The 23,444-nt window shown below is 44.0% G+C and overlaps 1 long non-coding RNA gene across 1 annotated transcript in view; it reads right to left on the bottom strand.

Moving 5' to 3' along the window:
* Window positions 1-23,444, bottom strand: part of LOC138991675 (uncharacterized) — a 79,991-nt gene that overhangs the window by 15,785 nt on the left and 40,762 nt on the right. The window contains exon 2 of the long non-coding RNA XR_011467543.1: window positions 616-739. This is a non-coding gene — a long non-coding RNA (uncharacterized lncRNA). The remainder of the gene's footprint in view (window positions 1-615; window positions 740-23,444) is intronic.

Below are 23,444 nucleotides of genomic sequence, written 5' to 3'. Positions count from 1 at the left end.
ATCTCCTTCTCACACTGATCGCCTTTTCTGTTGAATTCTTGGCCCTTCCCAATCCTGGTGTGTGATGCTTACCAAGAGGTTCAGAGTCGCTTCTCCTCACTGCCCACACCACTGATTTCCAGTAAACTGTGCTACATCCCCACATCAATTATCTCCCAAAGCACTCACAGCGTATGCTCCAATCTCAGTATAGACGCTGCCTGAAAAAAGGCAGCTTGCCTAAGCAGAAATTCTTTGCCTGCACATTACTAGAGGTCTGTTTCCAGATCCCACAGGTGGGTAAAACTGCCCCTACACTTTTTGCCTGACTTTCCATCTGCCCCAAGTCTGGCTCATCAGCAGGACATGTTGCCCATCCTCTGCAGCCACACGGGACCACCAGGCTGGACCACTACCATCACCTGTCCCCGGCCATCCAAGCACTAAACTATGTTCCCACATTCTCCTTTTTCTCCTTCAGTTCCTCATCCACGTCACAACAGGAATGGTCTTCTGAAAACAAGGTGTATCACTGCTTTGGAGACATCCCTTTAGGGGCTTCTCATTGTACTAAGGATGCAATGCAGACTTCCCTCTGTGGTCCACAAGGCCAGGCAAGACGTGACAACTACTTACCTCTTGCACCCTTCTCAATCAAGCCCGCCCACATTCCAGATTCTGGCCTCGGGGTTTCCTTTCAGCTCTTCATGTTCTTTCTACAGCAGGGTGTGCAGGCGTGTGCTATTCTCTCCAGGCCCTCCTATCCATGGATGGAAAGATAAATCTTAAAATAAATGGTGTTGGGAGAAATAGACAACTGTTTGGAAATAAGAAAAACAATGTTTAGCTCCTGTGAAGCTCCTACCTACCACGTAGGATTGGACTTAACCACCAATTTCTCGACTGGAACTCTCCCAACCACCCCAACTAAAACAAACTTCCTCTGCTGTTCTCCATCACACCATGTTAATTGTTTGCTTCATATCACATGCCATAGCTTTCAATTATTTTTATTAATCTTCTCAGTTTTCTTTTCTTGTCTCCATGCTATAATTCAAATTCTAGCAAGGCAGGGTCTTGTTAGACCCTGACATGACAGGACCATGTCATTGGTCCTGCCACCATCACTTCCCTGGTCATCATGTCGCTTGGCACACAATGCAAGCTCAAAAGCCTTCTTTAGTATGGAAGAATGAATGAGAAACTAACTCTGTGAACTCATGCTAGCTCTGTGGGTAAAAATGTAAGTCTGTTGTATGATTTGAAATGTAAGCAGGACAAAGGGAGGATCTTTGTCACACTTCATAGAAGAATCCATTCTAAAAAGATACAATAATTAAAACAATAGCATTTCCAATGAAGAGTTAATACAGGAACAAATCAATGGAATAGAATCAGAGATCAAATAAATAAGCAAACCCATCATTCAAATATTTAAACAGTCACTTTTCAAATAAGCAGGAAAAGATTATTCAAAACTTGGTCTGGGACAACTATCTAACAACAAGGAGAAAAAATAAGTGAAGTCTGAGTTCGTTACAATGAAATAACTGAATTTGGAATGTAGTCAGTTCATTTGAATGGACTGAACCATAATATCATAGAATAAAATTTCTGTTAATTAGAATGGAATCTTGAAATGAAGATATCTAAGTATGACAGTACAGAAAACATTGATATATTCAACCATGTGAAAATGAAAAGGTCAAACTTAAAAACAATTATTGTGGTAGAAAAACTTCCAGCCATAATGGAGAAAAGAGATCAGCAATCTTTCTCCCCAGAAAACAACTACAGAACTAGAATAAAATGTCAAAAGCAAACATTTAAGGACTCTAGAAATTGACCAACAGCAAACAGAAAATTGGAAGTGTTTATTCATTTAAAAAAAAAAAAAACTGGTAGAAGTTTGAGAATCTGTGGCTTTCTTCCTAGGGCTGCCCCAATTTACTTCCTTAACTCAGTTGGCACAGTAGTTATGTCAGGGCAAAACTGGCTGTGAAAAACAGCATTTTACTGCCAAAGGGGGCTGACCTGTCTTGGAATGGAGGGAAAATCTTCACCCGATGGTGCTGTCAGTAAAAGTTGCAAACTCAGAAAAAAATCAATGTAGGGGAACCCATAGTTAGGCTAGTGTGAAATTGTAGTCCCACTTAGGCTGAGTGATAGAATACCCAGAAAGGTAATGGGGAGATCCTGGAAGAGCTAACTAAGCTGTCCACACACTTTTGGCTGCCTGGAGAACCTCTGGCATAGGCAGGTAAGACTCAAGAGAAGAAAATAAAACTAAATCTTGAGGCAAAGTTGCCTCAACGCTTAGGAAGCCAGAAGTTTTAAAAAACAAAGCAGATATATCAATAGCCACACACCTTTAGAAGACATGTTGTACAGACTAAGTGTAGGTAAGTGCAGGAAAAGTGAATGGGAAGCAACACTTTAATAGGCACAAGGTTTCTTTCTGGAGCAATAGAAATATTTTAGAACGACATAGTGAGTTTACTGAATACCACTGATTTATACACTTTAAAATAGTTAATCTTATGCATGTGAATTTCACCTCAGTAAAAAAAAATTTAATTAAAGGAATGTGCTCAGAGGCACTAGTGGGTAAAAAACCCATCAGGAAATGCAAGAGACGTAAGACATGCGGGTTCAGTCCCTGGGTCAGGAAGGTCCCCTGGTTGAGGACATGACAACCCACTCCAGTATTCCTGCCTGGAGAATCCCATGGACAGAGGAGCCTGGCGGGCTACAGTCCATAGGGTTAGTTGCAAAAAGTCAGACATGACTGAAGCGATTTATCATGCACTCTTAGTCGCTCAGCCATGGCTGACTCTTTGCAGTCCCACAGACTGTAGCCCACCAGGCTCTCCTGCCCATGGAATTTTTCAGGCAAGAATACCAGAATGGGGTGCCATTTCCTACTCCAGGGGATCTTCCTGACCCAGGGAATGAACCCTCATCTCTTGTGTCTCTTGCACTTGGAGGCAGATTCTTTACCACTAATGCCACCTGCGTAGCCCAAATAAAGGAATATAGAGTGACATTTATTCAAACCAAGAACAAAAATAGAGAAGTATAAGCTTAAAAAAATAGACCTAAATGAAAAATGATAATTCTAGAGTGAAAAATACAGTAATCAAAACGAATATTCACTAGATAAGCTCAATACCTGAGATGGCAGACTAGAACAACAGTAGGAAAATAAAACTTATCCAACATGAATAACAGGGGGGAAGTTTTTCATAAATGGAGACAGATGTGTGGAAATTATCAAGTATGCTAATACACATATAGTGGAATTTCTTGAAAAGAGAGAGCAAGATGCAGGAAAAAAGAATATTCAAAGAAATAATAGCCAAAAGTTCTCAAATTTGATGAAAAAGTGTAATCTACAGATGCAAGAAGCTCAAACAAAACATAATATAAGATAAATACATTGTATTCAGCCTGATGAGAGCCAAAGACAAGCAAAAAATCGTGTCAGTGGCAAGTGTAAAATGACTCAGCATGCAGAGGAATAACAACATGACTAGCAGCTGACTTTTTGTATCGAAAACAGTGAAACCCAGAAGGCAGTGGAGAGACATATTCAAAGTGCGAGGTTAAAAACCTAAAGCTGTCAACCAAGAATTCTATAATCAGCAAAACGATCCTTAAAAAATGAAGACAAAACACATTCCCAGAAAAACACTAAGAAACTTTGTTGTTAGTTGACCTGCCTTATAAGAAATACCACAGGAAGTTCTTCAGGATGAAAGGAAATGACACCAACTCAAATCCACAGGAAGAAATACAGAGCCCAGAAATAGTAAATACATAGGTAAACGTAAAATTTATATGAATTTAAAAAAATTTTTTTCTTTTTTCTTATCTTAATTTCTTCTAAAAGCCTAAGATTGAAACGAGTAATTCTAGAATTTCATTGTTGGGCTTATAATGCCTTTGCTGCTGCTGCTGCTGCTGCTAAGTCGCTTCAGTCGTGTCCAACTCTGTGCGACCCCATAGACGGCAGCCCACCAGGCTCCCCCGTCCCTGGGATTCTCCAGGCAAGAACACTGGAGTGAGTTGCCATATAGATGACAATAATACCATAAAAGAGGAGAGAGTAAATGGGGCTATATTGTAGCAGAATGGCTAAATTTTACTTGAATTAGGTGAGTGTTAACTGAAATGGTGATACCTCAAGCTGTGTATTTTAAACCCATAGAGCAATGACTATGAAAATATATATATGTATAAACTAGAGAAATAAAAATGGCATACTAAAAATGCTTGTTTAATACAAAGGAAAGCCATACAGAAGGAACAGAAAAATAAAAAATCTATGACTTCTTAAAAATTAATAGCAAATGGGTAACAATTGGAAAGGTGCACAGGGAGGTTGCAGGCCATGGATGTTCACAAGGGATTATCATGGAACTGCCTGTTTCTGTTCTATGCATTTTTCTACATGTGTGTTATATTTCATTTAAAAAAAAGCTTTAATAGCCTTAAAGAAAAATATATTGCATTCAATACACTGAAATTTGTATGTCTTTATTATATAATCAGCTTTTATAAATCAAATGGGCAAACAATTATCATATAGAAAACCAGAAAATTCAAAAACTAGAAGTACAGGTGTCTAATAAACAGTTTTTAATAGTCAATCTCAGAAATCCAGTAAAGTTAAATTATATAGTAGACATGTCCAACAATAAAGGAATTTCCATGTAATAGGCAGCTATTAATCATTTAAAATAGCATTTTAAATAATATTTTGATACAAAATCATAGTCACAACATAGTAAGTGAACAATATAAATAATATAAAACTATTTGAATATTGAGAGGGAGAGCCCTTTATATATTAAATGAAAAGTCCATGTTATAAAACTGAATATAAATCATGATCCATTTTAAAAAAGAAATCTCTGTGGCAATCAAAACAGTCAATCCTAAAGGAAATCAACCCTGAATATTCATTGGGAAGACTGATGCTGAAGCTGAAGCTCCAATACTTTGGCCACCTGATGTGAAGAGCCGACTCATTGGAAAAGACCTTGATGCTCAGAAAGACTGACAGCAAAAGAAGAAGGGGACAACAGAGGATGAGATAGTTGGATGGCATTACTGACTCGATGGACATGAGTTTAAGCAAATTCAGGGAGCTAGTGAAGGACAAGGAAGCCTGGCATGGTGCAGTCCGTGGAGTGGCAAAGAGTCGGACACAACTGAACAAGAACAAAAATATATGGATATGTACCTAGGCCTCTGCATAAGAAACAATGAGATGAAATGTTTCAAAAGTCTGAGCTCCTGTCTCTGAGTGCTGAGGTTAAGATGATTTTAATTTGATAATTCTTTAGATGTGCGTTCTAAATTTTTCACAATGAGCATGTATTAGTGATGAATTTAAAAAAAAAAAAAAAAGATGTTTTTAAATGAGAGTCCAAGAAGTATGAAGCATTGTTACAGCGAAGCTGCGGGACACGGCAGGGCAGGGAAGGTCCACCCTCATCCACCACCCCGTTTACCCCGTGCAGCAGGAATTTATTTTTGTTTTTTTATGAATAAAATAGATCAACACCTAATCTACAGCAGCAAGATGACTCTGTCCAAATCTCAATGCTCAGGCAAGCAGTAAACATGAAAACCTCGGAAGGAGCCCACCAGCCCGTATGGCAGAAAGCCAGCAGAGAGGGAGGTGAACATTTCTTATGAAAATATGCTCATGCCTAGGGTGGGATCCATACAGGTAGCATGTAAAAACCCAGAATATTGAAAGTAAATGTGAAGGCATGCATGCGGTGCTCATTCGCTCAGCCATGTCAGACTCTTTGGGACCCTATGGACTGTAGCCCACCAAGCTCCCCTGTCCATGGTTCTCCAGGAAGAATATGGGAGTAGGTTGTCCCCTGCTCTCTGGGACTGAACCCACTCCTCCTGCTTGGCGGGCAGATTCTTTACCACAGAGTCACCTGGGAAGTCCAAATATGAAGGCACCTCACTGAAAATACAAGTAAAATCTCTAGGAAACTTTGTTAATGTTGTTACTTTCTGACCACCAATCAGATTATTTTTTACTTTAATTGTCATGAGGAACGCCAGGATGTCAACAGAGACCGCTGTCTGAGCCACCTAAAAGGTGGAAGGATACAGCCAAAGCAGCCAACACGTTAGCATACCTCCCAGGACAAAGACAGCTGTGCTCACCCATCAAACCATCTCTGCTGCTGCTGCTGCTGCTAAGTTGCTTCAGTCGTGTCTGACTCTGTGCGACCCCATAGACAGCAGCCCACCAGGCTCCCCCGTCCCTGGGATTCTCCAGGCAAGAACACTGGAGTGGGTTGCCATTTCCTTCTCCAGTGCATGAAAGTGAAAAGTGAAAGTGAAGTCACTCAGTTGTGTCCGACTCCTAGTGACCCCATGGACTGCAGCCTACCAGGCTCCTCTGTCCATGGGATTTTCCAGGCAAGAGTACTGGAGTGGGGTGCCATTGCCTTCTCCGCAAACCATCTCGGGCAGGGTTAATAAAGGCTTCCACTTAATCCCAGCTCTCCAACATGCTCCGGGGAGGGGCACCTTTTAGCAATTATTATGTGCATAAAGTGAGTCAAGATTGCAGCATCTAATAACCACTTCTCAGCAAAATTTTCAGTCTCCCTTTTCTGATGGGCAGTAGGAGCTGCCCAACTGTGCCCAGACACACCCTGCAGACAGAAGCTGAGGCGGGGTGCAGTGGGGGCTGTCCCAGAGGACAGCACGAGGGCAGGGTGCCTGCCAGCCTCTTGTAGAGTCAGGTTCATGTCAGAAAAAGCCAAGCACTGGAACCATCAGGAGAAAGAATATAGGGCTTTCTGACTCCCCTCCCCCGACAATACCTAATTATAACTCTAAATAGCAAACACACATTAAGTTCAAGAAAAAAGTCCAGATTGTTTTCCCCATAATGTCCATTCTGATTTTGGAAGTTATCATATTGGTTTTCCTCTTTAATACTCTGCTTTGTGGTGTCTTTGGCACTTTGCCCAAAGTGCCCATTCATGACATTGGGATGGTTTTGTTTCCTATTGCCCCTTTGAGAAAACATCTAGGTTATGCTTTTCTTCACAACCAGATGAGTAGCACCACTCTGGAAACTCAGGGGAAAGAGTTGGGCTGACTCCTGAAACCTTCTAGGTGAAGGAGCCCAGACCTCGCTGCAGGACTGTCCACCAGACCTTTGCCTTTCAAGGAAACGCAAGCAGCAAGTCACCTGCTGGAGGAATCCAAAGACTGGAAATCAAATTGCTCTTGTTTGTTACTCCTTTCTTTTCATTCTAGACTTAGAGTGCACAATTTTTTTAGAAAATGGAAAATAGTCTTGGATGGTTGGGCTTTTCTAACTAATTGTTAGACAGAGATGCGTGTGTATCTTGGCCAGAGCACATGTCATTAAAGATAAGGGGGGTTGGGACTCAGAGCTTGCTCAGCTCCCTCCAGAGGGAGAAGGTGCAGATCAATCACCCAGCCACCGATGGGCATGGACTCTCCGACTGAGTCCTAGAGATGCTGCCCTTGCAGTCTATTGCATCAGGTGTGGACCGGGTTCTAAGCCTGACAGCCATCCTTTTAATTCAACCCAGGGACATGCTCTTGCTGCCCTGACAATATTCTTTAGTGTGCCAAAGGAAGTGAATAATAAATAAAGGGCCCTTTGGACAATATCCTTCTGTCTGAGGAATCGCTTACTCAAATAATCTAATTTGTAAAAACCTCTTCACTACCTTCCTACCCAGGTTCCATTTTCTTTTGCATATATTTTTGACACTCAACTAATGATGGATAGAGGGAATTCATACATGGTTGATTGCATCTCATAAAGACAGTTGGATGTAGTTAAGATCACTAGCAGCTTTTTTTTCTTTCCAGCACCCGATAACATAATGTGTTTTCTGAACATGTATATAAGACACACATTGAGACTAAAAGTCGTATTCTACATAGCCTGATAAAAAGGACGACACATCAAAAGCCAAAATGAAAGTCTAATGTGTACTATAATCATTTAAGAGATTAAAGAAACTATTTAAGGTTAAGGCCACCAAACAGTCTCCACGCACTACCCATATCCATGAAGGTGATGCTGAACAGCCACGAAAAGATGGCAGGACTTCGGTGTCCACAATGATGCAACATCCATACTGCGGCATGCATTTGTCATCACTTGCCCTAGTTATTTCTGAAAATATGAACAAATGCATGCAGTGATGAAAGACACTCAGTATATCCTGAGTGGCCTCTAGAAGCAGAGGAGGAACATGCTGTCAGGGCCGTGCTATGATATATTTCATAATATAATTCAGCCATTCCACCGTGTGTCCCAAGCCTGTTAAGCAGAACTTTGGGTTTCAGGTCAATGTGAAAATGAGCTGGAACTGCCCATTCGGACTCAGAAGAATGTGGTGGCACTGTGCTTGGGCTCTGCAGCAGACCTTTCTGAACCAAACCCTGGCTGTATAGTACCCTTGCCTTGTGACCCTGGGCAAGTTACTCTCCAAGTCCTGCTTTCCTTATTGAGACAGGGACTCAATACCAATCCCTGAATCCCAGGATTGTTATAAGGATTAAAGTAGCTGGTCCATGTAAATTAACACATTGTCTCTTAAAAAAGTAAATGATCAAGAGATGTTAATCCTCATTTTTAAAGCAAAGAATAAATTCATAGTGAACTTAAATCATTTCCCAAAGTAAATTCCACGGATCAATTAGAATATTAATAGGTGCTCCATGGGATAAATAAAAAATTACCTGGTCAGTTGAAGGAGATAAACAAAGTTGACCTGGTTTCTACTTCTCCAAGTCTTTTAACAGGTAAAGGAAATTGTGAATATCTCACAACTGATTGGGATTTTGTGAATGGTGAGCTGAACAAGACTATAAAAGAAATATCCAGCACATTCAAGATGCTATTAGGGATAGACTTTTGTCAAGAGCTTTAGCATGAGGCTGAAACAGAACCAGGAAGGTGTCCAGGATAACCCTGAAGTCACCTCCAAACTCTGAAGGAAGAGTAACAAAGAGCAGGGTTCTGCTTAGATGAAAAAATAGACTCAAAACGGAAGCTTCGGTAGAAGGCAAGTACCTCCATAAACTGCTAAGGATGTCAAGTGAGGAATGGACATGATCAAAACTTGACATTTGTTTTGCCCTCTCGAGGGGAGCATAATTTTGAAGGAAATGGTAGCCAGTAATGAGTTTTTTCCTAAAGCTGTGGATTTTCCAACTAAGCATCATTTCCTAGGCGGAATCCTCATGCTCATTCCTGACACTTGGGAACCTTCCACAAAACCCTCAGTGGGAACCCCAGTGACTGGGTCTTTGGTACACTGACTGACCCTCCTCCTCCACTCTCAGATCTTAAACATCTCTCAGTTTGCCATGTGTAGGAATCCTTTAACACTTGCCAGGTTCTGAGACAGACCAAAGGAAAACACTTTGACCATCCCCCCCAAGCCCTCTGCTTCACTTTCTCCAGGAAACAGTTTCTTACCAAAAGTGATCAAACCCAACTTGACCACCACAAGAGACTCAGAATAATCGCTACCCATTCAAACACTTTCAAAGCATGAAATCACTCTTGTCCAAGGCTTGCACATAAAAGCAGGCATATTCCTAATGGTCTAAAAATGCTTTGTTACACCTGAAACTAACACAACACTGTAAATCAATTATACTTCAATAAACAAATTTTCAAATGCTTGTAACAATAATAGGCTTCTTACTTGTTTTATTAAGTACGTAGATAAGAAGACCATTTCACAGGGGCAAACTGGCTGGTTTTAAAGGGTCAGTCTCCTTACTGAACAAAACTGCACTGAGCCCTAAACATGATACATCCTGTTGTTCATTAATTTCTATCAAAACAGCCTCTTGGGCTTCCGTGGTGGCTCGGTGGTAAAGAATCTGCCAGCCAATGCAGGAGGCATGGGTTCTGTCCCTGGTCTAGAAGGATCCCACATGCCAAGGAGCAACTAAGTCCGTGAGCCACAATCGTAGAGCCTGTGCTTTGAAGCCCAGGAACTGTAACTACTGGGGCCACATGCCTCAACTACTGAAGCCGGAACGCTTTAGAACCCATGCTCCTCAACAGAGAAGCCACTGCATTGAGAAGCCCATGCACCGCAACTCAAGAGTACCCCCACTCGCTGCAACTGCCAACGAAGACCCAGAACAGCCAAAAGTAAATAAATAAATGAAATTTAAGAAAAAAAAAAAAACAGCCTCTATTTCTTTTTAAAAGATATAGGAAAGCAAAAATAGATGCAGGAAGATATACTTTCTGTGTGAGCAATCTTGGCCAATTCTCTGTGAGATTCCCCCAAATTCACCTAAGTCAGAGTTGAAGATGTGCCTGGAATGATTGTGTAAGTGAGCCCCTTACACTCCAGGAAGCTAAGTCAATCGTTCACCATCAAAGTGCTCGATGATGAGAAGGGCAAATCCTGATAAGCAAAAAAAGGTGACACCCCCAACTTCCAAAGTTTCCCCCTGATGAAGCCAATGAGTTTCTAAGGAGGCCTTTTCTTCACAAAGAAATACGTCCTCCTGGAGAAAGAGCCGTACAGCCAATTAAGACATTTCCCAAGCATCTGCTAACCTACTTACAGGCATCATTGCTCCCTAGGGCCTCAGGACCCCTCCACCTTCCTGAAGGGAGTAGCTGAATAGGTAAATGGGTTATATCAGGCCAGGAAATCAATGTGTATACTGTGTTCTCAGCCACAGATGAGCATGTCGAAGCCATTTTATTATAGCTCTAGGAACCGTATTGATCCAGCTGTAACTACTCGGAGGTGGCTGGCACTCCAATGAGGACGCATCCCTCTGTCCATCCAGCCGTCTCTCCCCACTCCCTCCCCCCCAACTCAGTAGTGCTTAGAGAGTAAGTGTTTGCAGATTGGATTAATTTAATGTTTGCTTAATCAAAACTGACTGCCCTGGAACTTAAATGCTATTAATTACTAAGAGAATCCAGAACTGATCCTCTAACACGGCAAAGCCGGGGAGGAACAGCAGCCCTGCAGAGCAAGAGTCACTCTTAAGGAGATTCCGATTGTCATTCTTTCCAGATGTTCATTTCGTTTCCTTCTCCACTTCCACCACCCCTGTTTATGCAACCACTTTCCCCTGCAGCCTTCTAGAAAATACCTGCTGCTCTTGTCATTCTTCTTTATGGTACAAATGGTATGTGTGTTTCCCCAGCCTCTGATGTCGGGCCGTATGCATCACGTCCATCTCCCTGCTTCTCTGGTCAAAAAGCACCCATTGTGCCCTGTTGTTAGTTCCATTAGAGTGCTTTCCAAGAGCACCTAGAGCTCCTCGAAGACAGAGGCTGTGATTTATCCATCGGTCACAACCCCAGTGCCAGTGCTGTGCCTGGCATGTAGTGGGCATCCATAGGTGTCTGCCAAATTTCATTTGGACAGATAACAATGCCCAGCTGCTCCCCAGGGACTCTTTGTTTACAAAGTCCTCCTCTGTGTTGACATCTCTCCAAGGACACAATCTCAGAAGCTTTGGTTCAGCTGGTACCTCCATCAAATTTTCCATCTTCTCTACTCATGGAAAGACAGAAAAGTCTTTCCTTGAAACCAAGATCTTATGGCTATCTTGATCATGAATTAAACACCATCATAGGAGAAATGGGAAAGGATGTGTCTGCCTCCAGATCTATCCCACTGTTTTGGAAAATAGTAACCATGCACCAGAAAACACCACGCAGCTCAGCCAGAGAGCTAGTGAGAACCAGGAAAGAAGCTGGTGCTTTCCCCCAGCAATACCAGACGCTTTTAATAAAAATACCATGCTTCTGTAGTCTGGCTGCAAACACATGCAGTGTCTCTTGATCACCTCCCCACTAGCAATGAATGGTCCCACCGTCCACAGTACAGAATACACAACACATCTATGTATTGTAGAGAGAAAGCACGCCCTGCTCCAAGCAAAATTCCTCTGCTGAATGTGCGTGCATGCTGAGTCACTTCAGTCGTGTTCAATTTTGTGACCCTATGGACTGTAGCCTGCCAGGCTCCTCTGTCCGTGGGATTCTCCAGGCAAGAATACTGGAGTGGGTTGCCATTTCCTCCTCGAGGGGATCTTCCCAACCCAGGGATCAAACCTGCATCCCTGCATTGGCGGACAGATTCTTTATCACTAGCGCCACCTGGGAAGCCCCCTCTACTGAGCAAAGGCCTCAAAGGCAGCCACCTCTTGAACCGCTGAGAAGCAGTTCTGCTTCTCAGCCTCCAGCAGACCACTGGGGAGCCTGCAGCAGTCATTACAGGGGACTCCAACTCACAGCCCTACAGTGAAGCAGCTGATTAAGTCCATGACCAAAGCAAGTAGAGTATATGTCAATACAGAGGGGTGAGGCCCACATTCAAATAGCAAGCACATACTCCTTTGTGAGTTCTTGCCAGCTAATTCCCTGAGGAACACAGGGTCAGTCTGAACAAATCTTACTTCTGCCAGAGAACACCTGAACGTGTGAGGCTGGCAACAAATTCAACTTTTAAAACCTACATTAAGTGTGCATGCAAGCTAAGTCACTTCAGTCATGTCCAACTCTTTGCGACCCTATGGATTGTAGCCAGGCAGGCTCCTCTGTCCATGGGATTCTACAGGCAAGAATACTAGAGTGGGTTGCCATGCCCAACTTCAGGGAATCTTCCCAACCCAGGAATCGAACCCACGTCTCCTAAGGCTACTGAACTGCATGCAGATTCTTTACCGTTGAGCCACCAGGGAAGCCCCAAACCTACATACATCATGCAAATGAAGTCTATAGTTTAGTTAATAGTATTGTACCAGCCTCAGTTCCTGGTTTGGTAATGTATTGTGGTTACATAAGATATTGTCATTGAGAGAAGTTGGGAAGAACACACAGAGACTCCACATAGTATTCTTACAGTTTTTTTGTGAATCAAATTGTTGCTGTTGCTCAGTTGCTAAGTCATGTCTGACTCTTTGCAACTCCATGGACTGTGGCACACCAGGCTTCCCTGTCCTTCACCATCTCCCAGGATTTGCTCAAACTCCTGTCCTTTGAGTCAGTGATGCCATCCAACCATCTCATTCTCTGTCACCCCTTCTCCTCATGCCCTCAGTCTTTCCCAGTATCAAGGTCTTTTCCAATGATCCAGCTCTTCACATCAGGTGGCCAGAGTATTAGATTTCACCTTCAGTCCTTCCAATGAATATTAAGGGTTGGTTTCCTTTAGAATTGACTGGTTTGATCTCTTTGAGGTCCAAGGGACTCTCAAGAGTCTTCTCCAACACACAGTTCAAACGCATCAATTCTTTGGCACTTAGCTTTCTTTATGGTCCAACTTTCACATCCATACATGACTGCTGGAAAAACCGTAACTTTTATTATACAGATCTTTGTCAGCAAAGTGATGTCTCTGCTTTTTAATACACTGTCTAGGTTTGTCATAGCTTTTCTTTCAAGGAGCAAGTGTCCTTTAATTTCATGGCTGCAGAATCATGGCTGCTGCTGCTGCTAAGTCGCTTCAGTCGTGTCCGACTCTGTGCGACCCCATAGACGGCAGCCCACCAGGCTCCCCTGTCCCTGGGATTCTCCAGGCAAGAACACTGGAGTGGGTTGCCATTGCCTTCTCCAATGCATGAAAGTGAAAAGTGAAAGTGAAGTTGCTCAGTTGTGTCTGACTCTTAGGGACCCCATGGACTGCAGCCTACCAGGCTCCTCTGCCCATGAGATTTTCCAGGCAAGAGTACTGGAGTGGGATACCATTGCCTTCTCCAAATCACGGCTGCAAATTACTTCAAAGCAAAACATTAAACACACACAGGCCAAACTGCATACCTCAAGCAGCCACTGGTTTGCTCCCTTAAGTGTGTTGACATCCCTTGACCAAGTCCAAACAGGATTAGTGGCAGCCATGACTCCCAGTCCAGGTGGGATGAGGACCTACAGATTGATATGAGACCCACTTACAGCCAACTCAGCTATTGACTTCCCGACCCCAAATCTGTTCCCTGGAGGTGACACCTGCTATAGATTTAACTCACTGAACTCCTGCCCATGAAACCCTATCCAGACTTTTTAAATCAAATCACCATGGCACCACACAACACCTACTAATTCATATGCATTTTGCACAAATAATTCTTACTTGATGAATAGAGCGTCAGACTTGCAATTCAGCCACAGTGTGGTAAATTACACTGGCCAGATTAACTATATAAAGAACATGTCTCCAAACAATGATTTCAGTTCAAGCTAAGGAGGAACAAGTGCCCTTTCTTTCATTTCTAAATTACATTTTCAATCATAAATATTGAAAATTATGTTTCTGATCACTGCTGTCGCCTTATGAGTAGTGGCACATGAGCCCCCCAGACACACGGATTGTTACCAAAGGAAAGCAAGGGCCATTAGAACGCCCAACCCACTTTGAGTTTTAAAGGATTTGTTCCCCCAGCCCACAAGATTATAAAAACATGGCACCCTTTGGAGTTTCAGGAGGCAGAGAATGACAGTCCTGTTTGCACACTGGTTGTTAAATATATGAAATTATTACTCTGGGTGCATTTTACCACCTATGAGCTAGTTCAAGTGTTTCACAGGTAACTAGGGTAAAGCCATTACCCAACTCAAAGGACATGAACTTGAGCAAACTCTGGGGGATAGTGCAGGACAGGGGAGCCTGGTGTGCTGCAGCCGATGAGGTCACAAACAGTCAGACATGACTTAATGATTGAACAACAACAGCCAGAGATGTAGGCAGGCAAATCGCCTACCTTCTGCGGGGTAGACCCTTAAAACATCTGAGCTATAAGCAAAGGAGTTTTTTAATATAAAATATGGGCTAGAAAGCTCATATTCCCCTCAAATAATAGCAACAGCCAAAGCTCTAAGGACGGAGAAAGTCTTCGAAAGAAAAAAGAATGAGATGTTATGGCCGCGTGGCTAGGAGAGTGGTAGGGAAGAATCAGAGCTGGCCACTTGGTTCTAGCTTAGTGAAAGGAAGGCTACAAGAGCCTCTGCTAGAAACACATGATTAGGGAATAGTCAGCTTGAAATATTATAGCTGGTTTAGTTCACCAGGTATTTAGAAATTAACATGAAAATAAAGAGTTTGCCTGCAAAGAAGAAATTACCCACCTCAACCAATGATGTCTATCCTCCAAGACATGTACCCTTGGTGCCATCAGGTATAGCCAGAACTAGGTTTAACTCTTCTCTAGATCCACATACATGTCAGTATGTAGAGGAGCCCTCAGTAGAATCTATCAGTCTCTCCACCCAGCTCAATTGCATCAAGGATGTACGGGCCACCCTACTTGTGCTGGATCATGCCAAACCAAGGCAAACTGAGACACCACTAAGTTGCACATGGAGTATCTCCTATTGTAAAGATATAGCCTGTAATATATTCTTTGCAATCCTGCATTGCAGACTTCATCACATTAAATGTATATTCCTATCATTTTTGAAGGATAAAGTTTTCTGAAGCATAAAGCTTTATAGACCCCGACATAGTGGCCTTTGTATAGAGCAATCAGTGCCCTGCCATACTCCCTTGGCATTATATTCTAGTACATGCACCAAGGGTGTTCTGCTGCAAGCATGTGCCAAGGAGTTAATGACAGTGGCAGACAGGAGTTGGTGAATGAACACCCTAACCATCTCTCCACTCACCTGGAACATCTCTGAGGCTTGTTTTAACACTCCCTCAGAGTTCCCAACTGTTAGAGCCTCAACTGCCCAGGACAGAAACCTGTTTTGATACACCCTGAATTGTCTTCCCTCACTTCTCCCCCAGGCCAGATGGGATCAGGACCTCAAGATTTCCTCCATGCATCAGGATTCTCCAGAGAAATAGAAGCAATAGGGTGTGTGTGTGTGTGTGTGTCTGTGTGTCTGTGTGTGTCTGTGCATATAGACATGTAAGGAATTGGTTCACACTATGCAAACTCAAAATCTGCAGGGTGTGCTGGCAGACTGGAGACACAGGGAAGAGCCAATGTTACAGTTCAAGTTCAAAGGCCATTTACCTCTGCATGGGAGGAAGTCAGTCTTTATTCTATTCTGGCCTTCAACTGATTAGATGAGGCCCACCCACATTCCAGATGTGGCCTCACCCCCATTACCTGCTTTATTGAAAAGCCACCCATTTAAATGTTAATCTCCTCCAAAACCACTCTCATATAAACATCCAGAATAATGTTTGACCAAAATATCTGGGTACCATGGCCCACCCAAGTGGATACACAATATTAACCATCATACCTCCCTCAGGAAATGGCAACCCACTCCAGTATTCTTGTCTGAGAAACCCCATGGGCAGAGGAGCCTGGCGAGTTATAGTCTATGTGGTCACAAGAGCCGGACATGACAGAGCAGCTAAACCACCACTTCCATCTCCCTCGCTCACCCCTTCCTTCCAGTGTGTCCTAAGATCACCACTCGGATAAATGGCTTGCACTCCAGGTCTGGAAATGGGATCTGTTTCTGAGGAAACCCAACTTAGAGACATTGTGCCTTTGGCAAACTACAGCTTAGAAAATAAATGCAAGTTTATACATTTCCACTCCTCTTTCAAAAGCCCAGTGGCCCATGAAAGAGCTCGGCCCACAGTTCGGGAACCACTGTATCACAGAGGCTAGAGGGGTTTTTTGTTTGTTGGTTTGGTTTGGGGGAGTTTTTTACTGAAGTACAGCTGGTTTACAATGTTGTATGGTTTCTGATGTACAGCAAAGTGATCCAGTTATATATAAAATGTTGCAGAAAACCCAAACTTTTTGGCCAACCCAATATATATATTCAGATACACACACACACACACACACACACACATATATATATTCTTTTCCATTGTCAGTTATTACAAGACACTGAATATAGTTCCCTATACTATACAGGAGAACTTTGTTGTTTGTTTATTTTATGTATACTAGTGTGCAATGGCACCCCACTCCAGTACTCTTGCCTGGAAAATCCCATGGATGGAGGGGCCTGGTAGGCTGCAGTCCATGGGGTCGCTAGGAGTCGGATACGACTGAGCGACTTCACTTTCACTTTTCACTTTCATGTATTGGAGAAGGAAATGGCAACCCACTCCAGTGTTCTTGCCTGGAGAACCCCAGGGATGGGGGAGCCTGGTGGGCTGCCGTCTACGGGGTCGCACAGAGTCAGATACGACTGAAGTGACTTAGCAGCAGCAGTGTGTATCTCTTAATTTGAAACTTCTAATGTATCCCTACCCTCACCTTCCTTTCTGTAACCATAACTTTCCTTACTATGGTTGTTTCTGCTTTATAAATAAGTTCATCTGTACCATTTTTTTGAGAGCCCACATATGAGTGGTATCATATGAAAACTGTCCGACTTACTTAGTATGATCATCTCTAGGTCCATCCAGGTGGTACAGCTGGCATTATTTCATTCTTGTCTATGGTTGAGTTAGTATATACCACCTCTTCTTTATCCGTTCATCTGTTGATGAACACTTGGGTAGCTCCCATGTCCTGTGCTGTGCTGAGTGCTGTGCTTAGTCACTCAGTCATGACCAACTCTTTGCAACCCTATGGATGGTAGCCCGCTCTTCTGTCCATGGGGATTCTCTAGGCAAGAATACTAGAGTGGGTTGCCATGCCCTCCTCCAGGAGATCTTCCCAACCCAGGGGTTGAACCCAGGTCTCCCACATTGCAGGTGGATTCTTTACCATCTGAGCCACCAGGGAAACCCCTGTATTAGCTATTGTAAATAATGTGCTGTGAACGTTGGGCTGCATGTATCTCTTTGAACTGGTTTTCACCTTTTCCAGATACATGCCCACAGTGCTGGAGTTTAATGCCTGAAAAGGTCCCCATGATCTCTGAGGCCATGTAAACACAGATGTTTCCATAGACATTGATCATGATTTTAGAAAGACTGCAACATCCTTAAAAATGACTCCCACATTAGGACTGACCGGGCTATCCAAAAAGTCCCTCTCCAGTCCTGTGCATGCCCACCTCCAGGGAGCTGGCCACTTCCCAGAAGGGTAGAAACCCTTCTCAGAAATGCATCACAGTGTGGAAGGCAGCAGCATTTCCATTTCAAAACAAATCCCTTCCTCCGAGGGCTTAGAATATATTCACAAAAGAAAATACATTTTTTGACATTCCTAAAAATGCACAATCATATCCTATGTGGCAAGACAAGACCAAGTGACTCATTGAAGTCATAATCACGGCAAACTGACTGTATTGTTGTCTTTGAATGAGAATCGTCAGAGGACTCAAGCTCCGTTGTCTCAAGAACCCTAGGCAGTCATTTGCCGCATCACGAGACCCAAATCATGTGAAGCTGAAGATCATCTCCTCCTCTTTGTATTTCATTAGCAGAGATCAGGTTAATAAAAAGTTTAAAAGTTGACTGCCTTCCCCCGGAGATTTATTTAGACCTCCTCCACAGCGATGAACCGGGAATGGCAGCAGACACTCATTTCTCCAGAGCTCGCTCTGTCATCTCCCTCTGTGGTCTCTGAAGTCTGCCAATTAAAGACCTCCTGGATGACATTCCGCTGCCGAAGTTATGCGCACATAAATCACAGTAATAAGAGAAGATTGTTATGTTAACCTTCGTCATGCAACCCTTTTCCTTTTGTGAGAAATACGGAAAACATTCATCCATCTGGCACAAAGGAAGCGATTTCCCAGCAAATGCCTGGGAGACTCGCCTGATGCTGCCCCTTCCTTGTGGTTACGGAGGCCGTGCCTGGTGCACCAGCAGGCATTACTCAACTCAAAACGCCAAGCAACGAGGCCATAAACCAGGCGGCATGACGTCACAGACAGGATGCTCTGAAATAAATGGGGAGCTGGTTCTATCCAGAGGAACATTTTTCTATGTTTAACCAAGCAAAGCTGGGACACGACTGAGCACACAGTCTCAAAGGTCAATTCTTAAGGAGCCTGGTTCTGGGGAGAGTTGTCGACTGCTTCCTGCAGCTGTGGATGTAACCCCCCCAGGTGACTGGAGTTTCGCTCTCAGTATGAGGGGCTGGTGTGCAGCAACTGTGAATTCCACTTTGATGGGAACAATTACATCCCCGGCTGAGCCCCCAGGAGCAGGCAACGGTGGCACCCGTGGATCTAAGAATCGAGGTGCCCACCCTGGTATGCTCCCTTACCCGCATTGCAAATCTTCATGGGCTGGTCTCGGGGATTTCCCAGAGAGTCAGCTTTGAAAACAAAAAAACCAAAAGAGAATTATTTATTAACACCAGAGTAGATATTACCAATGTATTAATGACTATATCTACATGTTCACTTGAGAAGCTGATGTTATTTGAACGATTTGAAAAATAAACATCTAGACACGAACTGGGTTGCTTCTCTCTATATTATGGCTTCATTTTATTAGCTACCCCACTCCAGTACTCTTGCCTGGAAAATCCCATGGACGGAGGAGCCTGGAAGGCTGCAGTCCATGGGGTCGCTAAGAGTCGGACACAACTAATCGACTTCACTTTCACCTTTCACCTTCATGCATTGGAGGAGGAAATGGCAACCCACTCCAGTGTTCTTGCCTGGAGAATCCCAGGGACGGGAGCCTGGTGGGCTGCTGTCTATGGGGTCGCACAGAGTCCGACACGACTGAAGCAACTTAGCAGCAGCAGTAGCAGTGGCACTAATGGTAAAGAGCTCGCCTCCCAGTGCAGAAGACACAAGAGATGTGGGTTTGATCCCTGGGTCAGAAAGATCCCCTGGAGGACGGCATGGCAACCCACTCCAGTATTCTTGCCTGGAGAATCCCATGGACAGAGGAGCCTGGCAGGCTACAGTCCACAGGGTCACTAAGAGTCGGACCCGACTATAGCAGCTTGGCACGCGTGCACGTAAGGCTAGGCTTGTCTCTAGCTCGTGACTGAGGTACCTGCCACCCAGATGTAGCCCCTCCTCAGAAGCTGCCTCACTTGGGATGTGCAGTCAGGGCTCCAGCCTGGGTCAAAAGTCTCCTCCTTTCACTTCTAAGAGCCTGATTCTCAGAGCTGCTACTCAAGCACGTCCCGCCTATGTAGAGCAAGTTCACAGCTGAAAAAGGTCCTGGTTCTTTCCTCTCAAGTGATGTTTTTCCAAATGAATTAATTTTTTCTAGAAGTGAAATAAAATGGTGTGTGTTAAAAGGGTTGGTGGGGAAGGGATGGAACAGAATTTCTGCTACCACAATTTCACAATCAGAAAGAAACTTCCCTCTGATTCTCTCCAGAGCAACCCACATGCTCTGTAAATTATCCCAAATAACCCATTGCATCTGATGCTATTGAATTCTTGGCACCTGGTGATGTTGTTATCTCATTCTCTTATCTCCTGTTATTCTTTTCTTTGGAAATGTAGAATGAGATGCTTTTTTCTTTAATCTGGGGTGGCCAACCTTCCTGGTTTACCTGAAATGAAGGGTTTCCAGAGTGTGGGACTTTCAGGGCTATAACCAGGGAAAAGTCCCATGCCTACAGTTGAGTTGCTTACCTCTATTACGCAAAGCATTCTGCTCTGGTGTAAGCCTCCCAATAGATGACAAATTAAACACAGTTGCACCGCTTTGTGGTGGCAGATATAGCAGACCGTCCACCAGGCTGTGGAAAATGGGTCGTACTTGGGAATCTGAAGAGAGTCAGTCGCTGTTGAGAAGTAAGCCACCTTATACTGGAGGGAGGAAATTCAGGTTTTCGATGCTGCTACTGACTCTTAGAAGCTTCCCAGGTAGCACTAGCGGTAAAGAACCCACCTGCCAACGCAAGAGACTTAAGAGATGTGGGTTTGATCGTTGGGTCAGAAAGATACCCTGAAGGAGGGCATGTCAACCCACTCCAGTATTCTTGCCTGGAGAATCCCACGGACAGAGGAGCCTGGTGGGCTCTGTCCACAGAGTTGCAAAGAGTCGGAAGTGACTGAGCATGCATGCACTGACTCTAAAGTAGGACATGATGAGGGCTTGAGGGAGAAAAATAGAAAACAATGAACAGTGGAGCACGTAGTCCCCCACAGAGGTCTTGCGAATGGCTCCAAACCAGCAGTTCACACAATTTTCACCAGTTAGCACAGCCCCCAACAGAAACAGTTCCCCTGAGTTTCCCACATGAAATAACATCTTCTCCCCAGCACATGTTGCCCAAGGACTGTCCCATCACAGACTTGCTATTTTTAATCAAAATATATAGGAACAATTAACAGTATAGGAAGACAAATATCATACAATATCACTTATATGTGGAATCATAAAAAATATGATGTAAATGAACTTACAAAACACGAAACAGACTCACAGACTTGGAGAATGAATTTATGGTTATGGGGGAAAGAGGGGAGGGCTAGATTGGGAGTTTAGGATGGACAGGTACACACTGCTGTATTCAAAATAGATAATCAACAAGGACCTACTGTGGAGCACAGGGAATTCTGCTCCATATTCTGTAATAACCTAAATGGGAAAAGAATTTGGAAAAGAATGGCAATGGGATTGGCTTAGTCACTAAGTCGTGTCTGACTCTTGTGACCTCATGGGCTGTAGCCCGCCAGGCTCCTCTATCCATGGAATTCTCCAGGCAAGAATCCTGGAGTGGGTTGCCATTCTCTTCTGCAGGGGATCTTCCCAACCCAGGGATCAAACCCAGGTCTCCTGCATTGCAGGCAGTCTCCTGCACTGCAAGCGGATTCTTTACCAATTGAGCAACCGAGCCACCAGGGAAGCCTGAATACGTGAATGTGTATAGCTGAATCACTTTGCAGTACACCTGAAATTAACACGTTGTTAATCTACACTTCAATATATAGTAAAAAAAAAAAAAAATGTAAGTATAGAACCAGTATACCTGGTCAATTACAGGCAAAAAAAGAAAATTTAATTTGGATTTTGTCATCTAAATAGCTGTGAGACTCCTGACACTTTTCAGGCTTTTAAACCCCAGAGTATCAAAAACACCATCACACTAACCAGTGGGTTGCAGCGTGGAAACTGGCCATAAGATTGGAACACATTCCCACCTGCTCACCTGGGCTTTCGAGGGGAACCTGGGACTCCTCCAGGGGGCATTATGTGTGTGAGTTGGACTGAAGTCCTTGGCTAAAACCACTGTTGGATTTTTTTCTTTATGTGTTATATTATTATTAGCTGGACACCTGAATTCTTCCACCAATCCCAGATCCAAATTAGACGTGTCACTTCTTAAAGGGTGAGGCTGGAAGACAGAGGATACTATTAGTAATAGGGAGGCAGAGGAGACACCCGTGAGCACTTCCTTTCATGTCACTGAGTGCTTCTTGTGTTACAGCCGTAGGAAGCTGCCATTTTTGTGGGTCCGGTTTTTATGTCATTCATCCTAATACATTGTCTCCTAGAAGTCTCACAATAAGTGCACTGATTTTACCCTGTTTTCGTATGAGAACACTGAGGTGCGAGAATGCAATTCCAGGCCATGGGCGATCCCAGCTTGTCCCAGGTGTAATTTCAGACACTGTACTCTCATACCCATGACCCTTAAGGGCCCATCTTTGACCCGATTCCACAGCCCCGCGAACTTCTGATGATGAAGGGTGAGCAAACATGACTGACCAGGTGTTGCCCAATAAATGGCCACATGCAGGCGGCCACGTGGATGGGGGGCAGGGTGGACTGACCACCCTGCCTTGGGCAGCTGCGCCTTCACCTGACTGTGGCGGGAAGCTCGAGCTCATGGACCCCAAGTGCCTGTGGACTCTCCCGGAAGAAACAGCAGGGCCCCTCGGGGAGCCACTTGTCCCGTGAGGCGATGCCTGGGAAGGACACAGTGCGATCTCCACGCCTCTCCCTGCCTCAGGCCACCAGGGCTGATGACCCAAACATCGAGGTCCCTGCCCAATGCTTCACTGAGGAAAGCCGGGTGCCCACCACACATCTCGCCCCTGCCGGGAGGTCAACACGTAAGCTGTCTTCTCCTTACGCCCTAAGTTTATTTCACAGTTTGGACCTTGCCTGTTCAGTCTTGGAAATATCTCAAATATGCATATACTGTGTTCTGAAGAGCTTCCACAGACACTGTTTATTAGTCACTTTGATCTAATTCATCACACAGAAAAATCTCAAACAAGTACCGAGAGTCCTTTCAAGGGGCGGGGGAGGGGGGGGGGGTGGGGGGAATGCATGTTGAGACAATAAAAGTCTGCCTAAGCCCCCAATTCCCACAGCTCAGCCGTTGGTGCCATGGGTTCAAAAATGTAATTAAAAGGAGACCGTCGATTTCACTCACCATTGTCAAAAGGCCGCGTCACCCCCTGGAGGAGAGGTGCGTTTAGTCAATTTCCCCGTCCATGCCAAAGTTTCGGAGAGATCCTTCACTTTATAAATCAACTCACAGCTTAGAACATCCTGGCAGCCCCTTCAAGGAACCGAAGGGAATGACAGGCAAAGAGAGGATAACCATCATAGCTTGACTGGATACAGGTGTTT

The sequence above is a fragment of the Bos mutus genome, chromosome 18 (assembly GCF_027580195.1).
Source record: "Bos mutus isolate GX-2022 chromosome 18, NWIPB_WYAK_1.1, whole genome shotgun sequence".
Lineage (NCBI taxonomy): Eukaryota > Metazoa > Chordata > Mammalia > Artiodactyla > Bovidae > Bos > Bos mutus.
This window is presented reverse-complemented; position numbering and strand designations above follow the sequence as displayed.